The sequence below is a fragment of the Cyprinodon variegatus genome, unplaced genomic scaffold, assembly GCF_000732505.1.
Source record: "Cyprinodon variegatus isolate N-32 unplaced genomic scaffold, C_variegatus-1.0 Scaffold785, whole genome shotgun sequence".
NCBI classification, from domain to species: Eukaryota; Metazoa; Chordata; class Actinopteri; order Cyprinodontiformes; family Cyprinodontidae; genus Cyprinodon; species Cyprinodon variegatus.
Genome location: NW_015151238.1, coordinates 380363 through 395512, shown reverse-complemented (window position 1 = coordinate 395512; position 15150 = coordinate 380363). Strand labels below are relative to the sequence as shown.

Sequence of the window (15150 nt, the reverse complement as noted above, 5' to 3'; positions counted from 1 at the left end):
TTGTTACAGGATTTCCTTGAAAAAAAAAAAAATAAAAAAATCCCTTTCTTTGTATTAAGAACATTTTATCACAGTTTGCCTCGGATGCTGACTGATACCCCACATGACCACAACTTAATAAATAATCATTTCCATTAACAGGAAATGGTATTTTGTTTTAAAACTCTTTTCTCTTAAAATCACCACAGAGACAGATTCTCTATACAACAGTCAGTCTATATCTCAGTTTTTATAGTGACATAAAGAAAATCTTTGGTTTATTGCATTTCAGGCAGTGACTGTGATGTCACCCATACAAAGATGGGGCTCTTGAGAAAATATATTTCTTACCTCCTCATGTCGACGGTGGTCAGGGTGAAATTAACCCCCTTCAGCCAAAGAATCATAAAGAGCCTTTGACAGAATGGGCAGTTTCCAACACTTTCAGCATCATCACTGGCCTGATGAAGACAAAGCACACCGTGAGGGGAAATCGTATAGATGTGAAAGCGTAAGCTAAAATGGAATGTTGGCTGATTTTCTTTGAAAAGCTGCCACCTGTTTGATCTATAATGTGACTAAACCGTCTGTAATTTGACTAAACAGAGATACCTGTACAGGTAACCTAATGAAGCCTGATCTGTTTTGAGGTTTTACAACAGCTCTAAAAACAAATTAAAAATGGAAGTAAAGGACTCTAGATAATCGATATTTAACAAATTTTTTTTGTTTTGTATCTTTCCTCTTATCTATGCTGTATCATATTGTGATATTATCTCAATCAACCAACTAACCGTCAGGAAACTGTCAGTTACAAATGGGGTAAAAAAAAAAAATCAAACTTTCTATGACCAACGTTCAACAGAGCTAGTTGTATTATTTCAACTTGTGTCGGTAAAAGACGCGTTCTCATGATCTTACCTTAACAAAGAGCTCAATCTTTGGAGCCTCAGCCATTTTCCTTTCTCTTTGCCTGGTATCCCTGTTGCTTTCTCACGATGTCTTGTTGCTGTTCATGCAAAGATAAGGAAAAACTGTGATTGTAAAGATGTGGTAATCCTTCAGTTGACACATACTTTAAAACGTATTCTTACGGTTCTGGAAAAACTGGTAACAAGGTGCGTTCCTACAGTAGATGGGTAATTAAAGGCTGTAAAGGGTACAAGTCATAGCTTTAAACTCACTCTACCTGAATTATTTTATCCCACTTCTTCTCCTCCCTGCAGCCTACACTGCACCTGTTCCTATTATTACTATATTTTTGTTCTTCTCTAACCACACCTCTTAAGCTTGAAGTGACAGTCTACGCCCCCACTGGCTTTACCAGTTGGACCAGCAGATCAGGATCTATTGACTCTGCCTTCCAGCACATTCTCTGGAGGAAATTGGGCCCTTTTAGCCTTGAAACATTTTCTTTTTCTTTTTAATTACAGATTCACTTTGGTAACTTACATGGAATCACAGTTAATCAGTCTGTTGCAACTATAAGTCTGCTAATAGGTAATGTGATTCTCTCAGTAAAACAGAGTATGACCGGTGATGTTTATTTTACTCAAGATGTAGTCAGTACCGTACTTGCACTCATTGATGCCAGTGCTGTTTCTCGACAGATCAGTGAACACAAATGCAACAATTGCCTTTGGAAGATTGTTCCAATCAAAAGGTGCTTTACATTTAAGTGACAATTTTCCAAATTCCGTATTGATTCTCAAAACAAAAACATTTGAGTTGCATGTCTAAGACTACATAAGGAACTAAATTAAATCAGGTATTCTTTTAATAATCAGGATAACTAAGATAAATATATTTAAATGAAAATAATAAGGGAGTTTGTTTTCTGGAGGATGAAGAGAGCCCAGACAGACAAAACAACATTAGGGGGTTGGAGATTAATAGATAAGGTATGTTTGATTAACTGTATCACAGTTGTCAAAACTAGGAAATAAAAATGGTGTTACAATCCTTTCTCTCAAAGAGAAAGTAAAACAATTAAGCTTGTTAAATGCGTTTAAATGCATTTATTTCTGTCATACACCAAATAAAATGTTTTAAGTGGGGGTAAAGGATAGTGTTCAAAATTGTAAATCAAGCTCAAATTACCCATTTTTTAAATTACCTTTATTCTTTTATTATTCTTTTAGTCGGCTTTGCCAGCCTTTCCTCCTCCTGCTGATGAGAAACACATAAATGACTTGATGTCTTCACCACCATTTTAAAGGGTAATGTGCTATGTATAATGTTTCACATGTAGGCCAAATCTTGGTCTAATCTGAGCAAAGTGGACTTGATTTGACTTTCTTTCAACAACAGCAATCTTGGAAAAGTAGGAAATTCGGGTTTGGTCACAGACAAAAAGGGTCTGGCAGGTTTTTCAAGGGTGCAGCCAGGATAATCCACTCTGCAGCTCAACTCCTGCATGCATTTTTTCTTATGTCTAGGCACCACTTTAAGAACAAAAATAAGTTGCATGAGATTTATTGCCAAGCAGGATTGCGACAAAACATAGCTTTTGGTTGTGACATGGTGTGAAATAAATGAGGAATGTACAAAAGGTATAAATACATTTAGAAGTCAAATGACTGCGAATGACTGCCAAAAAATACAGCTCAGTTGTTTGCACATGTTTTTGTGAACAAAAAATAACAGTTTTATTCAAACAATTTAAATGAATCTCAGTTTTTTCTTTCTCACTTTTTAATTTAGTATGGTTTAGTTAACTTCTTTGTTCAATGTGTTGATACTGTATTTAGTCCATTTAATTGATCATTTAAATTCTGTTCAAACTTTCAAGACTGCCTGAGCACATGTTTGGGGCTATCACTTGAAGCAGAGTTTTTTTTTTGGGAGATGGAAAAGAAGGAAAAAACAAAAAAAAGCCAGAGCAACTCAATAAGAAGCAAGAATGCAAGTTTAGGGTGAGTAGAACATCCTTAAAAGGTGTAAACATACTACTCAGACAACTGTCATCAGTGAAGAGGGTGTGTGTTTGTGTGGTTGTCACTGATCAGTGACTTTGAGCTCAGGAATTCACACGTTGAAGCAGCAAACTGGCTTATTTAGAATAAATATATCACACGTTTCAGGCCTTTTAGCAGGGGGGTAATCCCCAAATAAAGCACTGCTACAAAACTTCCTGCTTTCGGTTCTTGATGAAGAAAGCACAACACATCTCAAAGGGGAAAAAACAACCACAGTGTTAAAAAAAAAAAAAAAACTCAATGCCCTTAAAGGACCTAGTTTATCTCTAGTATGGACAACTGTGTGTTGAAGATTATTTTACTGAAAGAGGTTCCGATGACTTTAGGTAGAACAGGTGTATTAAGATACAGACATATTCTAACTAATTCTCTAAGTTAGAAATGTTTTCCTTTAGCTTGTAAGAAAAAACAAAACACAAGAGCCTTGTAATTGTCATATTATGCAGAGAGTACCCTGATAAAGTATTCATGCTCTTTGTTCTTTCTTACTTTTCTATCACATTAAAACTGTAACTATCATTTACCCTTTAATTCAATGGGATCAACCTGGATAAAGGAGTTCACAGTTGAGAGTTGCAAAGAAAATGAGGACGGTTTTTGAACTTAAGACTTAAAAAACTGAAAATCTGAATCACTGAAAGAATATGGATTCACCCACTTATAATTTAATGCCCCTAAATAAAATCCAGTGCAAGAAAGTATACTTAGAGGACACCTGCTTCATGACCATAGTCCACCTGTATGCATTTTAATCTTATTAACATGTTTGATTTCTATGCAGGCCTCAGTAGGAGAGCTGTGTTAAAAGAAAGACATTACAAGTCTAGCTTAAAACTACACGCAGCCATGTGGAGGACACCATAGATTAATTAACAATTAATACTTTGTATTAAGACTAATACAAAGATTATAGTAGGACATCAATTGTAAAAACACAGTTAAGATACAGTTAAGAAAATTGTTTAGATTAGAATCTATGGCAAGACATGAAATGTATCTCCACAGAAGATCTCTATTCTTTCTAATTTTGGTTAAGCTGTATTGCATAGAGAAATGGGCAAAAGCTGAAGCTGGTATCCATTATTGTAGATGGAGGTGGTTCTTATAAGTGATGATTTGTCAGTTTAATCTGAAAACTATCCATCCATCTTCTCCCACTTAATTCCGTCAGGGTCATGGTGGGGCTGGTGCCTTTCTCCAGCAGTCTATGGTCGAGACGCAGGGTACAACCCAGAAAGGTTGCCGGTCTGACGCAGGGCAACACAGAGACACACAAAGACATACAACCATACACACACACATACATGCATCATACTTGTTCTGCCATTGTAGTGAGGACCACATGTTGACTCCCATTGATTTTCAGTCATTTCCATTTTTTTATGCCCTAACCCTAAAACTAACCATAAACCTAACCATTACCAATGCATACCTCACCCTAACCCTAACCAATTGACACCTTAGCCCTAAACCTTACCATTAGCAAAATAGCATGTGAGGACCTTCAAAATGTCCTCACTTTGCAACAACTGGTCCTCAATTTGATTGTGAAATTGGAAAAATGGTCCTCACTCTGAGGTACACCCAGACCTATGAAAAATTTAGAGATGCCGCTAACCTTACAGTTTTTGTACCGTGGGAGGAAGCCTGAGTACCCAGAAAGAACCCACGTGTGCACAGGGATAACATGCAAACTCATGCAAAAAGACCCCGGGCCAGGGATCAAAGCCTGAACATTCTTGCTGCAAAGAAACAGTGCAACAAACTGCTCCACCGTGCAGCCCCATCTGAAAAGAATGTTCCCTTTTAAAGCTGCTTCACACAGTTCTGTTGTTTAGTTTTGGCAATAGCCTCTTTCATGACATACCATGGATACAACAGATGAGTTATGTGACAGCAGCAGATGGAGATTTCCATTTTCTAAGTATGATCTTAAATAAAACAGAAAGGGTTTAAGACATAGAATTGTTTTAAGGGGCAATGAGAAAGCAATTCAAATAATTTATTTACTTCAATATCACAGAAAAATGTCATCATGGACAAATAAAAGAGTCAAGCTTAGAGAGCAGACGAGGACAAAAATATGGAACAATTCTTTAGCACTACACGTGGCTACTTCAGTTGCAAAACTACAGAAAAGGGTTGTGCTTCCTGCGTCAACAGATGGTGTAATCCTGCATATGTAACTGAGAAGGAATTTCCTTGCACCTCACGCGGTGGACTGTTTCACTGTTGGCCATGCTGTTTACCTGTGAGAAGTCACATTTAAGATGCTAACATTTGACATCATGATCACATGCTTCAGACACAACACCCCAATGCTTTCGTTGTGACATGCTGCAGATAAATATTGTTTACCTGTTTTTCTGAGGACTCTTCGTAGCAAAAAAATATTTTTCTATCCAATTCATTTTGATGAACTAGATAGTTTCTGACCATCATCTAAGTTAGCAACCAAGGGGCCACATCAATGTGAAGAAATATTCCATACCAGTTATTCAGCTAAAAGTTATATGGATTTATGCAAAAGAATGATTCGTGTTTTTCATATGCATATGATTTTACTGCACAATAAAGCAGTTTTGAAAACAGACACCCGCACTTGAACTGACTATACTTTTATGCAGTTGAAGAATATTCATTAGTCACTTTTGACCGGTGAATTTTTCTAACTGGGCTGCTTAGTGACACAGTTGGTAGCACTGCTGCCATGCATTAATAGGTTTCCACATTCAATTCCAGGCTCAGAGTCTTTCTGCATGGAGTTTGCATGTTCTCCCTGTTTGTGTTTTATAATTTCATTCAATACAACAAAACCTAAAACATTAATATTGTGATGGAATTTAAACTTAAAGCACCGAACATCGTACAGCAGAGTAGTCACATGTTACATTTGCACTACTGTAGGCTAAAAATGTAATTATGAATGCTTATATATGTAAGCCAACGTAGTCCTGGCATTTATAGTGGGCTGATACACTTAGAGCCCATGTTGCCATACAAGGCTTATATAAGACTTTTACATCTTTGCGGCTCAGGACAGATATGTTTTTTTTTGCCCATTATGGCTCTTTAAATAGTTTGGTTTGCCGACAACTGCCATAAGAAAATTGAATAGCTGTAGGTAGTAAGGACCTTTTGTAGTGGTTGGTCTTATGCGGACTTGGAGAAGTCTTTCACTGAAGACACCCCCAGTAATACTGTTATCTGATAAAGAGGATGTTCACCATTTTCCAAAATGTTAATTTTATGAAGAAGCTTTCTTGATAAAATTATCTCAACAGGTTTTGGAGGAGTTCCTTGAAAAGAGCCGGATTCTCTATCAGCTTGTTGAGCTCAATTTAATTAAAAATAAATAATTTGCTCTGATGCTGTTACCCCAGCAGATAATGGCAGAAAATGTCACTCTCCACACTCTGAATCCTACTGCAAACACTGAGGGACCTAATCTTTCTCAAGAAGTCAAGTGTGTTCTGTCTGGTTATCCTGCCAATCTGTTACCAAGGTTAGCACAGAGGTTTCTATACTCTTCCACCACCTTCACACATTATAATTGTGTTATACCTCTTCTAAAATTTAAAAGGCCAACAAGGAAGGGAGAGACAAATATTTTATAAATAAGTACCAAATGTTGAAGACTGTGGTTAAAAATCAGTCATGGGTCAAAAAAAAGGGTACAGCACATGAGACATAATTGAATTTTGAACAGACTTGGAGGTCAGAGTGGATATTTAACCAGTTCTAAAGAAAAAAAGACTTTGCAAGATGTGTGCACGTTTCTAGAAGTAAACAATTCCGCAGATATTTACGGATATTGTTCCTTTATTTGGCATGTCCAGGCACGGCCCATTGGGAGGAGGCCTAGTGGATGACACAATGGAGGGACAATGTCTCTCAACTGGCCCGGGACCACCTCAGGCTGCTCCAAGAGGAGCTGGAGGAGGTGTTTGGGGACACGGGAGTCTGAGAATCTCTGCTGAGGCCGCCGTCCCATTGACCCCCTCCAGGATAAAGTGGGGCGATTATGAATTTGGGTAAGTTATTTGGTAAATTGAAATCTAAACATAGAATCATTTAGTTCATGTCATAAAACGGGACAGATGGACGCAGTATTTAAGGTGAGACATGCAATAGGAATGTTCAAAATGTTTATTAAAACAAAAACAGACAGAACAGAAATGCGCTGCTATGGAACTGTGACTGCAGCGACTGCAGGTGGCGAGGTGCAACCCATTACTGATTCTGTAGAGAGAAACACAGGTAAGTGATCACGATCATCTGGAAAGATGATAATTAGAATGAGTCACTTACCTGGTTTAACAGTACAGTACACTTAGGAACAGACAGATCTTGGTTCCAGGAATCCAGAGCACGAAGGCATGTTCAGAGTCCCGTGCGTCGAGCATCCAGCTCAGACAGAAACGCATCTTGGAGGCAAAATCCAGCAGGAGTCTAACAGAAATTCAGGCGAGCAGACAAGACAGGGCCAGTGGATGAGAGGGAACGGAATCAGGAAAACAGTATCACTAGGAAAGTGCTGAAACTCTCTCACCACTGGTTAGTGAAATAACTCACCTGATGACACTGGCTAAGAATAAACTCCTGACTGAAAAAGGGACAGTAACTCTGAAACTAACTAAAATTAACAAAACTGACTGACTGGAGAAACAGATCAAACAGGGAACAGAAAAACAGCAAACAATGATCCCTGATAACTGGAACTGAGCCCAATATAAGGGAAACCTGCAGGTGGATGAATGATAATTGGGAGATGGAAAGAGTTAAGCAGGTGAGGTTTAATTTTATATTAGATGCAACCATGATGCCCTTCAGATGAACTAAGCTGACAACAGATCCAACAAAACTTCCTCATTCAGCTAAAATACTAAGTTGAAAGTTTCTACTAACAACTATAAAGAAAAATGTCTTCCCCTGGTGGTAGCTTCTGAATAAGGCAACTATGAAATCAACGCAAAGTTTCAGAGGAAAATCTCAGCACTGGCAGATATAAATAGCTTAAAGATATTAACTTTGAATGCAAAAAATACATTTATTGTTCAGCTCTAGCACTGTAAAAATATAATTTTATCTGCTCTTTTTTTTGTTGCTTTTTTTCTTCTTACAACAGCAGCCTCACATGGGTGATTACATTAACAGGCCTTAATGTTTATACTAGAGTAACATTAAAACATTAGGAAATAGCTAAATAAACTAAGTCATTTCCAGGGAAGGCTTTTTTCTGCCCATTATCTGTCCTTATCGTTAACCGTGTCATATCAAACAAGCCTCCCAGTTTTATAAAACAGATAACATAACAGTCATTGACATTGTTATACTTGGGAAAAAAATCTTAGAAAAAATGACAAAATTACATTACAGTAACAGAGGAACATCAAAATGTATGGTGTTTTAATACAAATGCAGCCAGGGCTGAAAAATTAATTGGATGAATCAAGTTTTGAAATAATCTTCAACTAATTTAGTAATCGATTAATCGTTAACTGAAGTATAGAGACTTTGCCTATAGCTGACAGAGCAAACTTACAGCAGAAATTATGCCAAGATTGTAAAAACATATATACAAACATCTTGCATTTAAGATTAAAAAAAGTCTGTCAATATTTTCTATCCAGAGCTCAATTGGAAAAGATAGAATTTTGCCTGGAATAAATTCTTGAAAATGTTCTCTAAGAAATCTGTAGCTATCCGATTATTGATCAAAAAAAACAAACAGACTAATTGATTTGCCAAATAATCGTTAGCTGCAGCCCTAAATGCAGCCGCTGTACTTACAAAACATTTTAAAGTAACTTTACAAAGATTCTGTCACCAAACGGGACAGATGGACCCAGCATTCAAGGCGAGTCAGATAATGGGATGTCTCAAAACATAATAATAAAACAGAATAGAACGGGACGCGGGCTGCTGAGGAAAAGCGACCACAGTGGCTGAAGAAGTGGGATGGGGCACCGTCCAATAACACACTCTGGAGGGAGAAACACAGGTAAGTGATGGCAATGTCCTGAAAGGCGATGATTATCCATGTGAGTCACTTACCTGGTTTAACAGTTCAGTCTATCCTCTCCGAGGAAGGCAGGATCCAGCCGATGGACTGGCAAACCAGATTTATCTCTGAGCCTTCCAAAGTATCCCAAATACAGCAACCCCAGAGAGCAGGCATGAGACGATCCAGGTCAGAGAAACAGTTCAGAACCGGACAGTTCCGAGAAGTCCGTAGCTCGATCAGGGGTTTTGATCCGAACAGGAACAGGCCGATTCAGGGTTCCAGGAATCCTCAGAGCGTGAAGGCAGGTTCAGAGTTCTATCAGTCCAAGTTCGAGCTCATACAGAGACACGCAGATGAAGACAGGAATACTTAGTGGTAGAGAGAAACATAGACAAGACATGGTTCCAGGATAAATGCCAAACTTTAAACTGGTCTCCACCTGGGAGCCAGGCTTACTGGAATTAAAACAGACCTTCCCTGCGTTCCGAGCCAAAACCCTGAGGGCTCAGTGGAGAAGAGCTGAAACACAGCCAGACAACAGGAGACAAACATTAAACCCTCTCACTCCACTGGCCTCCAAGAGTCAGGACATGAACCAGGAACATAACAACTCTTATAAAACAAACATGAATAACTTACACGAAAAAACTAAGATTACACAAATAAACTAAGAAATACTAATGAATAGAAGAATACAATAAGAAATTCACAAATATGATCTGGCGCCGATCGCTGGGCTGAACTGTATATATAGCAGAGGAAGCAGGTGAATAAGATAAATGATAATTAGAGAGCAGGGAGGGAAAGACAGGTGAATGAAGTGAATAATCAGAGAAGCAACCAGAGCTGCGATCATGACAGATTAAATTGAGTTTAAACTCTCTGAATAGCCCAAAGCTTACAGATAACAACATGGTGATGCCTTTTATTAAACATATATTTCTAGTCATCTTTTTAAGGTTCTTTTATTCTGTATTTTTCAGTGGTTTTAGCTGCTTTGGTTGCACTTCCTTTTAGATTTTTGTGGTTGCTTTGCATCCTGTTTCAGTTGGTGGAGTTTGTTTTTTTTTGTTCACAAAGTAAAGCTCCCACACCTTTTCCCTTACGCCTGTTTCCTCTACTTGGTTTTACCAAACAATATTTTATAATTCAGGTTTTCAGGTAGTTTACCAGTTGAAATATGCCCTTGAGACATTGATCTGTGATTAACTGAAATTAAACTAAAGATTTCACAATAAAAGGCTGATAATTCAATGAATACAAATGTTTAGTTATGACCCAAGCCTACCTGAATGTATGGTTCAATCATAAAATGGCCCTCGAGTCTAGTGGCAAAGCAGCCGCAGAACATTACATCAAAGCAACAATGTTTAGTTTTCAGCACAATGTTTTTTTCTGAAATGGTCCATATCTTTATTCAAGTAGCAATGCAGTTTATCTTTCATTGAATCAGCCCTTAGAAATTGTTTTTCCAAAGGATTTTAAGGGTCCTTCTCAAGCTTGTTGGGTGAATGTTGAACAACCCTTGGTTTTAATTTTCTTGTCAGTAAAGGATGGAAAGAAATTAAAGAATGGAAAATTTAAGATTCTCTAAAACAAAAACAAAAAAACAACATTAACAACAAGCAGCTTTGTCCCCCAAAAAAACAAAACAAAAAAACTTTTAAAGATATCAAACCTAACCCTTTACTCATGCTGTACTTCTCACCATTTAAGGAGTCAAACATGAACCATACCTTTTTATTAGAGTTAAAAAGTCACCTCCATGACTCAGTAGCTCATGATCCCCCTTGTGTTACCCCATCTCTCCTGTAAATCACATTGCACACTTCCTCTTTCTTCTTTACTGCACACATATATTGTTAAAACACACAAAGCAGGGTGATAGCGTCGACAAAAGAGCAGGAATTTCAGCAAAAACAGTTTACGATAGAGGGAAGGAATCGAGAAGGGCAATGATTTATGGACACAAACTCCATATCTGATGTAAAGAGCTAAAGTATATTTAGACACCTTAATTCAGTTTTCTTAAAGATTTTCTGGGTATTTATCCAGCTAACGCTCAGTGATAGCTCACTACCAGCAGCAACCAAATTATGATTTTGGTTTTAAACTGATTATCGCAATTTCTCCGATTCGTCATTTTTGAGGTAAGTGGTTGAAGCTTGTCTTTCATGTGTGATTTCGGTCATTGCGGTATGATTGTTCATTCTGTTGTTCGCATGCGTCTGTGACAATGAAGCTAAAGTACTAAAAAACCTAATGTAAGTAAGTTAAATAACCGTGTTTAAATAATGTTTATGAAATGATTAGAAAATTCCAACCACAATTTTGAGATTAGGAGCTTTTTGCTTGTAGATTAAAATCTTTAATGACTTCCTGGTCTGAGTTGATTTTACTGAAAAAAGGTTAGAGGAAATATTAAGGCACGATAAAAAATAAGGTCTTTTGAAATGAAGAGAAAAAGGAAAATATAAAATGAAATTTTATGAATTTGTTTGCTGTAAGAAATATATTACTCACTGAAATAACTTTTTAAGGGTTTTGAAATGTTATCTGTCTGCTTGATGATCTGACTAAACTATGATCTCCTCTCTTTTTTGTTGGTAGCTAGTATTTTATATTTATTTTGTTTTCATATAAACTTTTAAAAAAGGGGAAGGAAATCTCTCTGTCTGCTTCTTGGTTTAATTTATGCTTTACGTTTGTGAAAAGCTCAAGACCATAGAATAAGGTATGTCCTATTAATATATGTTAGTGTTCCAAATGTAGATCAAAGTGGGCGTTGGCGCCCAAAAAACAAAATGGATTACTTTGCCTAGCTAGTCCTGGGTCAAATAAGCAGGACAGGGTACAACCAATAACCAAGATACCTGAGCAATTAAAAAGATTATTTTATCATTTGTTGTGAATTAATGATATATTTAAATTGATTATATTAGAAATTCAAGGGATTAACCTAAAAATTTCTTAAAAGATATTTCTGACATACTAGAATAGGATTTAAAATTTGAATGCAGAGCTAGAATTGTCTAGTCATATATCTGCTTTCTTCTGTGCTTCTTTAGCACCATCACCTCAATAATAAATCTTACATTGTATTAATAATCAATATTCATCTAAATGTTGTGCAAGTTCACCAGAAGATAATGAATGTCTTAGATAACTATATCTGAAAGCTATAGGTAAATTATAGATCATTTAAATTGAGTGTAAAAATGATTATGAATGATTATTGGTTGAATGATTATAACTTTTAACATTTTCTCTTACACCAGGGTTGTTATTGTTTTACAGAAAGGTTGGATTCCTAGATTGGCTTTTGAAATCCAGCTGCCTTCACCAGTTTTATAATTTATAATATGGCTACCGGCAGAGTTATTAATCACCAACCAAAGAAATCTGTCTTTGTCACCTAGTGAAGTGATAAATCATTCACTACATAAAAAAAAACCCAAAAGACCACAGGTTAAAATACAATGGTAACTTTATTAGCTAATAATCACACAGTATTATCGTAGCGGATTACTAGGCAAACACTACTGAAAATAGCTAAAAGCTAAAACACTACTGAAAATAGCTACAAAGCTATTTTAATAGCTACAAAATAGCTACAAAGCTATTTTCAGTAGTGTTTGGCCAGTTATGCCAGTCCAGCCTAACACTTCAATTAAATGAAAAAGAGGAATTAAGCAGGCAGAAGCAGACAGCATGCATCATCCAGTCAGGCTCAATGAGCATTAGCATTCAGTTCAGAACTCTTAGGCTGTGTCTGAACATCTGCCCTAAACTCTAGATTCCTCAATCACTATATAGAGTGGGGACTATATAGTGGCCTTTATGGTGAACACAGTTAACTGACGGTTCGGACAGATGATCACTACTTTTCACTCCCTGTTGGTCAATTAACTCCTCCTCCCCCACCTGTGGCATCTTCATTATTAGTCGCGGTTGACGGGTAGCGACAGCCCTCTGGCAACAGCGGGCCACTGTGACAACAAATTCACTAATGCTTTTCGAGGAGAGCTCTCCACTTACAGCATTCTGGGATATATCTGCTCATTTGGTGACCATGGATGATCACTACTTTTCAAGGTGCATTGTGGGAACTTTTTCATTCACTAGACGTTTAGAAACTCACCTAAAATGGCGTAACCGCTATATAGGGCCCTATATAGTGATTACCTATTTTCTCCCAAGCAGAATATCTATTAAGCATCAGATGAAAGAGGGGAAATTATGTTTACTTGTTGGTTTTGTGTAATGGAGGAGGCGGGGTGTTCGGTTCCGCTTGGTCCGATTAGGTTGATCATGTTCCGGGGAAGAAGTCTGCCTCGATTCGGCCCAGGAAAACAGCTCTTGCAAAAGGTAGCTTTAGAAGAGATTTGAATTATTCTGATGGAAACCACAAAATAAAATTATGCAGGGCTTAATTTTGTCCCTCACAGTTGGCTTGGAAGAGGAGGGCTCCTTCAAGGCACTGAATAGCTTTGTGACAGCAGCCCATGCAGCAACAACACAGCCCCAAACAGTAGTGGAACAGATGGAACAGGGTCTGGTGGTTTCACAGTTCAGAACTCGTGTGGCAACAATTGGGCCTGGCTATTTCATGGGTTGTCCAGAAATGGAGTTTCTAAACTGCTTCAGCAGGCGGGTTCACAATACACTGAGTTCAATCTGGTTTGAAACCCTTAAAAAACAAGGTATTACATTTAGCTCTTCTGAATTGTAGGCAGGATGCAATCTGATTCAACCAGCCAACATAGACTCTTCTCTGGACGGGTTTTTGGTTGGTACGACGTAGCCTTCAGCTGAGAGCCCACTTGTCTTGCCTCACAGAATCCGCAGGTCACTGGTTAAAGATACTGTTTAGATGGAGTCAGATGCTTTAGTAAACTCTGTCGCGGGATGTGGCATCAGGGGGTATCGCTCTTGCTTACATCACTGAAAGTTGATCCACAAAGTAAATTATAGTACAATAACTAATTTAATAAAAACGGTTTCTGTGCAGCCAGCTTTGACAAAAGCACTGATAATTTAGATTCAGATATAAAGTAAACTAGTTAATCGTTTATTTGTTAGGAAGAGAATGTAAGCTTAAACACAAGCTGCTAAATTAGGAAAAGAATTAAGATTTGAAAGCATTTAAAAAGGTTTACTATTAACCTAAGGCTACAGGATCTATAAGTGACCTAAGATATATTACGGACACCGTTAAAAATATATTTCTACAGTATTTTAGATGAGTAAGCAGGATTTACAGCTTACTATCTGAAGATCAGTAAGACAGTACCTACATCTAAAATAATCTTTGAAAGGAAGTGGTGGGTGGAGCTGAGAGCATGCAGCCAGATCCAGCAAACTCAAACAGCACATGTCAAAAACAAGCATGCAGTCAAAATGTAGGGGGAGCACTGCAAACTGTCTTGTTGTTATTTTTAATAATTGTAAAGTGGGCATTGTGTTTCTCTTTTCTGAGAAGACAATTTTTTTTATCATTTATCATTATCTTGATTTAGACGTGTGAGTGAGGGCATTTGACAGCAGGGCGAGGCTGGAAGTTATGAAGTTATGTAATGAGGATGAGGTTTTTTCACATTCCTTGTCATCAGAGTTTGATGGAGGTGTTGTGGAACCTGGTGGGCCAGAGCCTTATTAGTCTGAGCTGCTGGCTCAAGGGGCTGACTGAGCAATGCTGGAAGCCACAACTGCTTAGCCAGTGAATGACAGAATGACTAACCACCAAGATATATCTCTGAGTGAGATGGTTTCATGCATGAACCCATAGCTATGACAACATTTGCATGTACCAGTCACATATGTCCGTACTGTCCAACAATAGGAAATTTTATTTGCAATAGCTCCTGTTCAACATAGAGTAGCAGAGAAAGCATTTCATAGACAACTATAGGCATATATCCAATTAAATATTGCCTGCGGCACTACAAACTATTCATTGGCTCTAAAATATTAGGCAAAACTATACGAGGTATGCATTCCAAAAACGTAAAAAAACAATCCTTTGTTTCCAAGTTCGAAACTTTCGAACTTGGAGAGGAAAATCTCCCTTTTAACAAGAAGAAACCTCCAGCAGAACCAGGCTCAGTGTGAGCGGCCATCCATCTAGGCCGACTTGGGTTCAAGGAGACAGAAGCAGAGATACAGGAAGAAAGCAGAGATACAAAA

The 15150-nt window shown here is 37.6% G+C and overlaps 1 protein-coding gene and 1 long non-coding RNA gene across 2 annotated transcripts in view; one reads left to right on the top strand and one right to left on the bottom strand.

The window, feature by feature from the left end:
• Window positions 1–285: 285 nt before the first annotated feature.
• Window positions 286–1221, bottom strand: LOC107098522. Its single transcript, XR_001481887.1, has 3 exons — window positions 1074–1221; window positions 901–988; window positions 286–440 (listed from the first exon to the last, which is right to left on the bottom strand). It is a non-coding gene; the product is annotated as an uncharacterized LOC107098522 (long non-coding RNA).
• A 9640-nt stretch (window positions 1222–10861) lies between these two features.
• The window catches only part of LOC107098521 (alpha-(1,3)-fucosyltransferase 7-like), a 13437-nt gene continuing 9148 nt past the window's right edge, over window positions 10862–15150 (top strand). The window contains exon 1 of the mRNA XM_015396251.1: window positions 10862–11114. The gene's annotated coding sequence lies outside the window, so the exon portion shown is untranslated. The remainder of the gene's footprint in view (window positions 11115–15150) is intronic.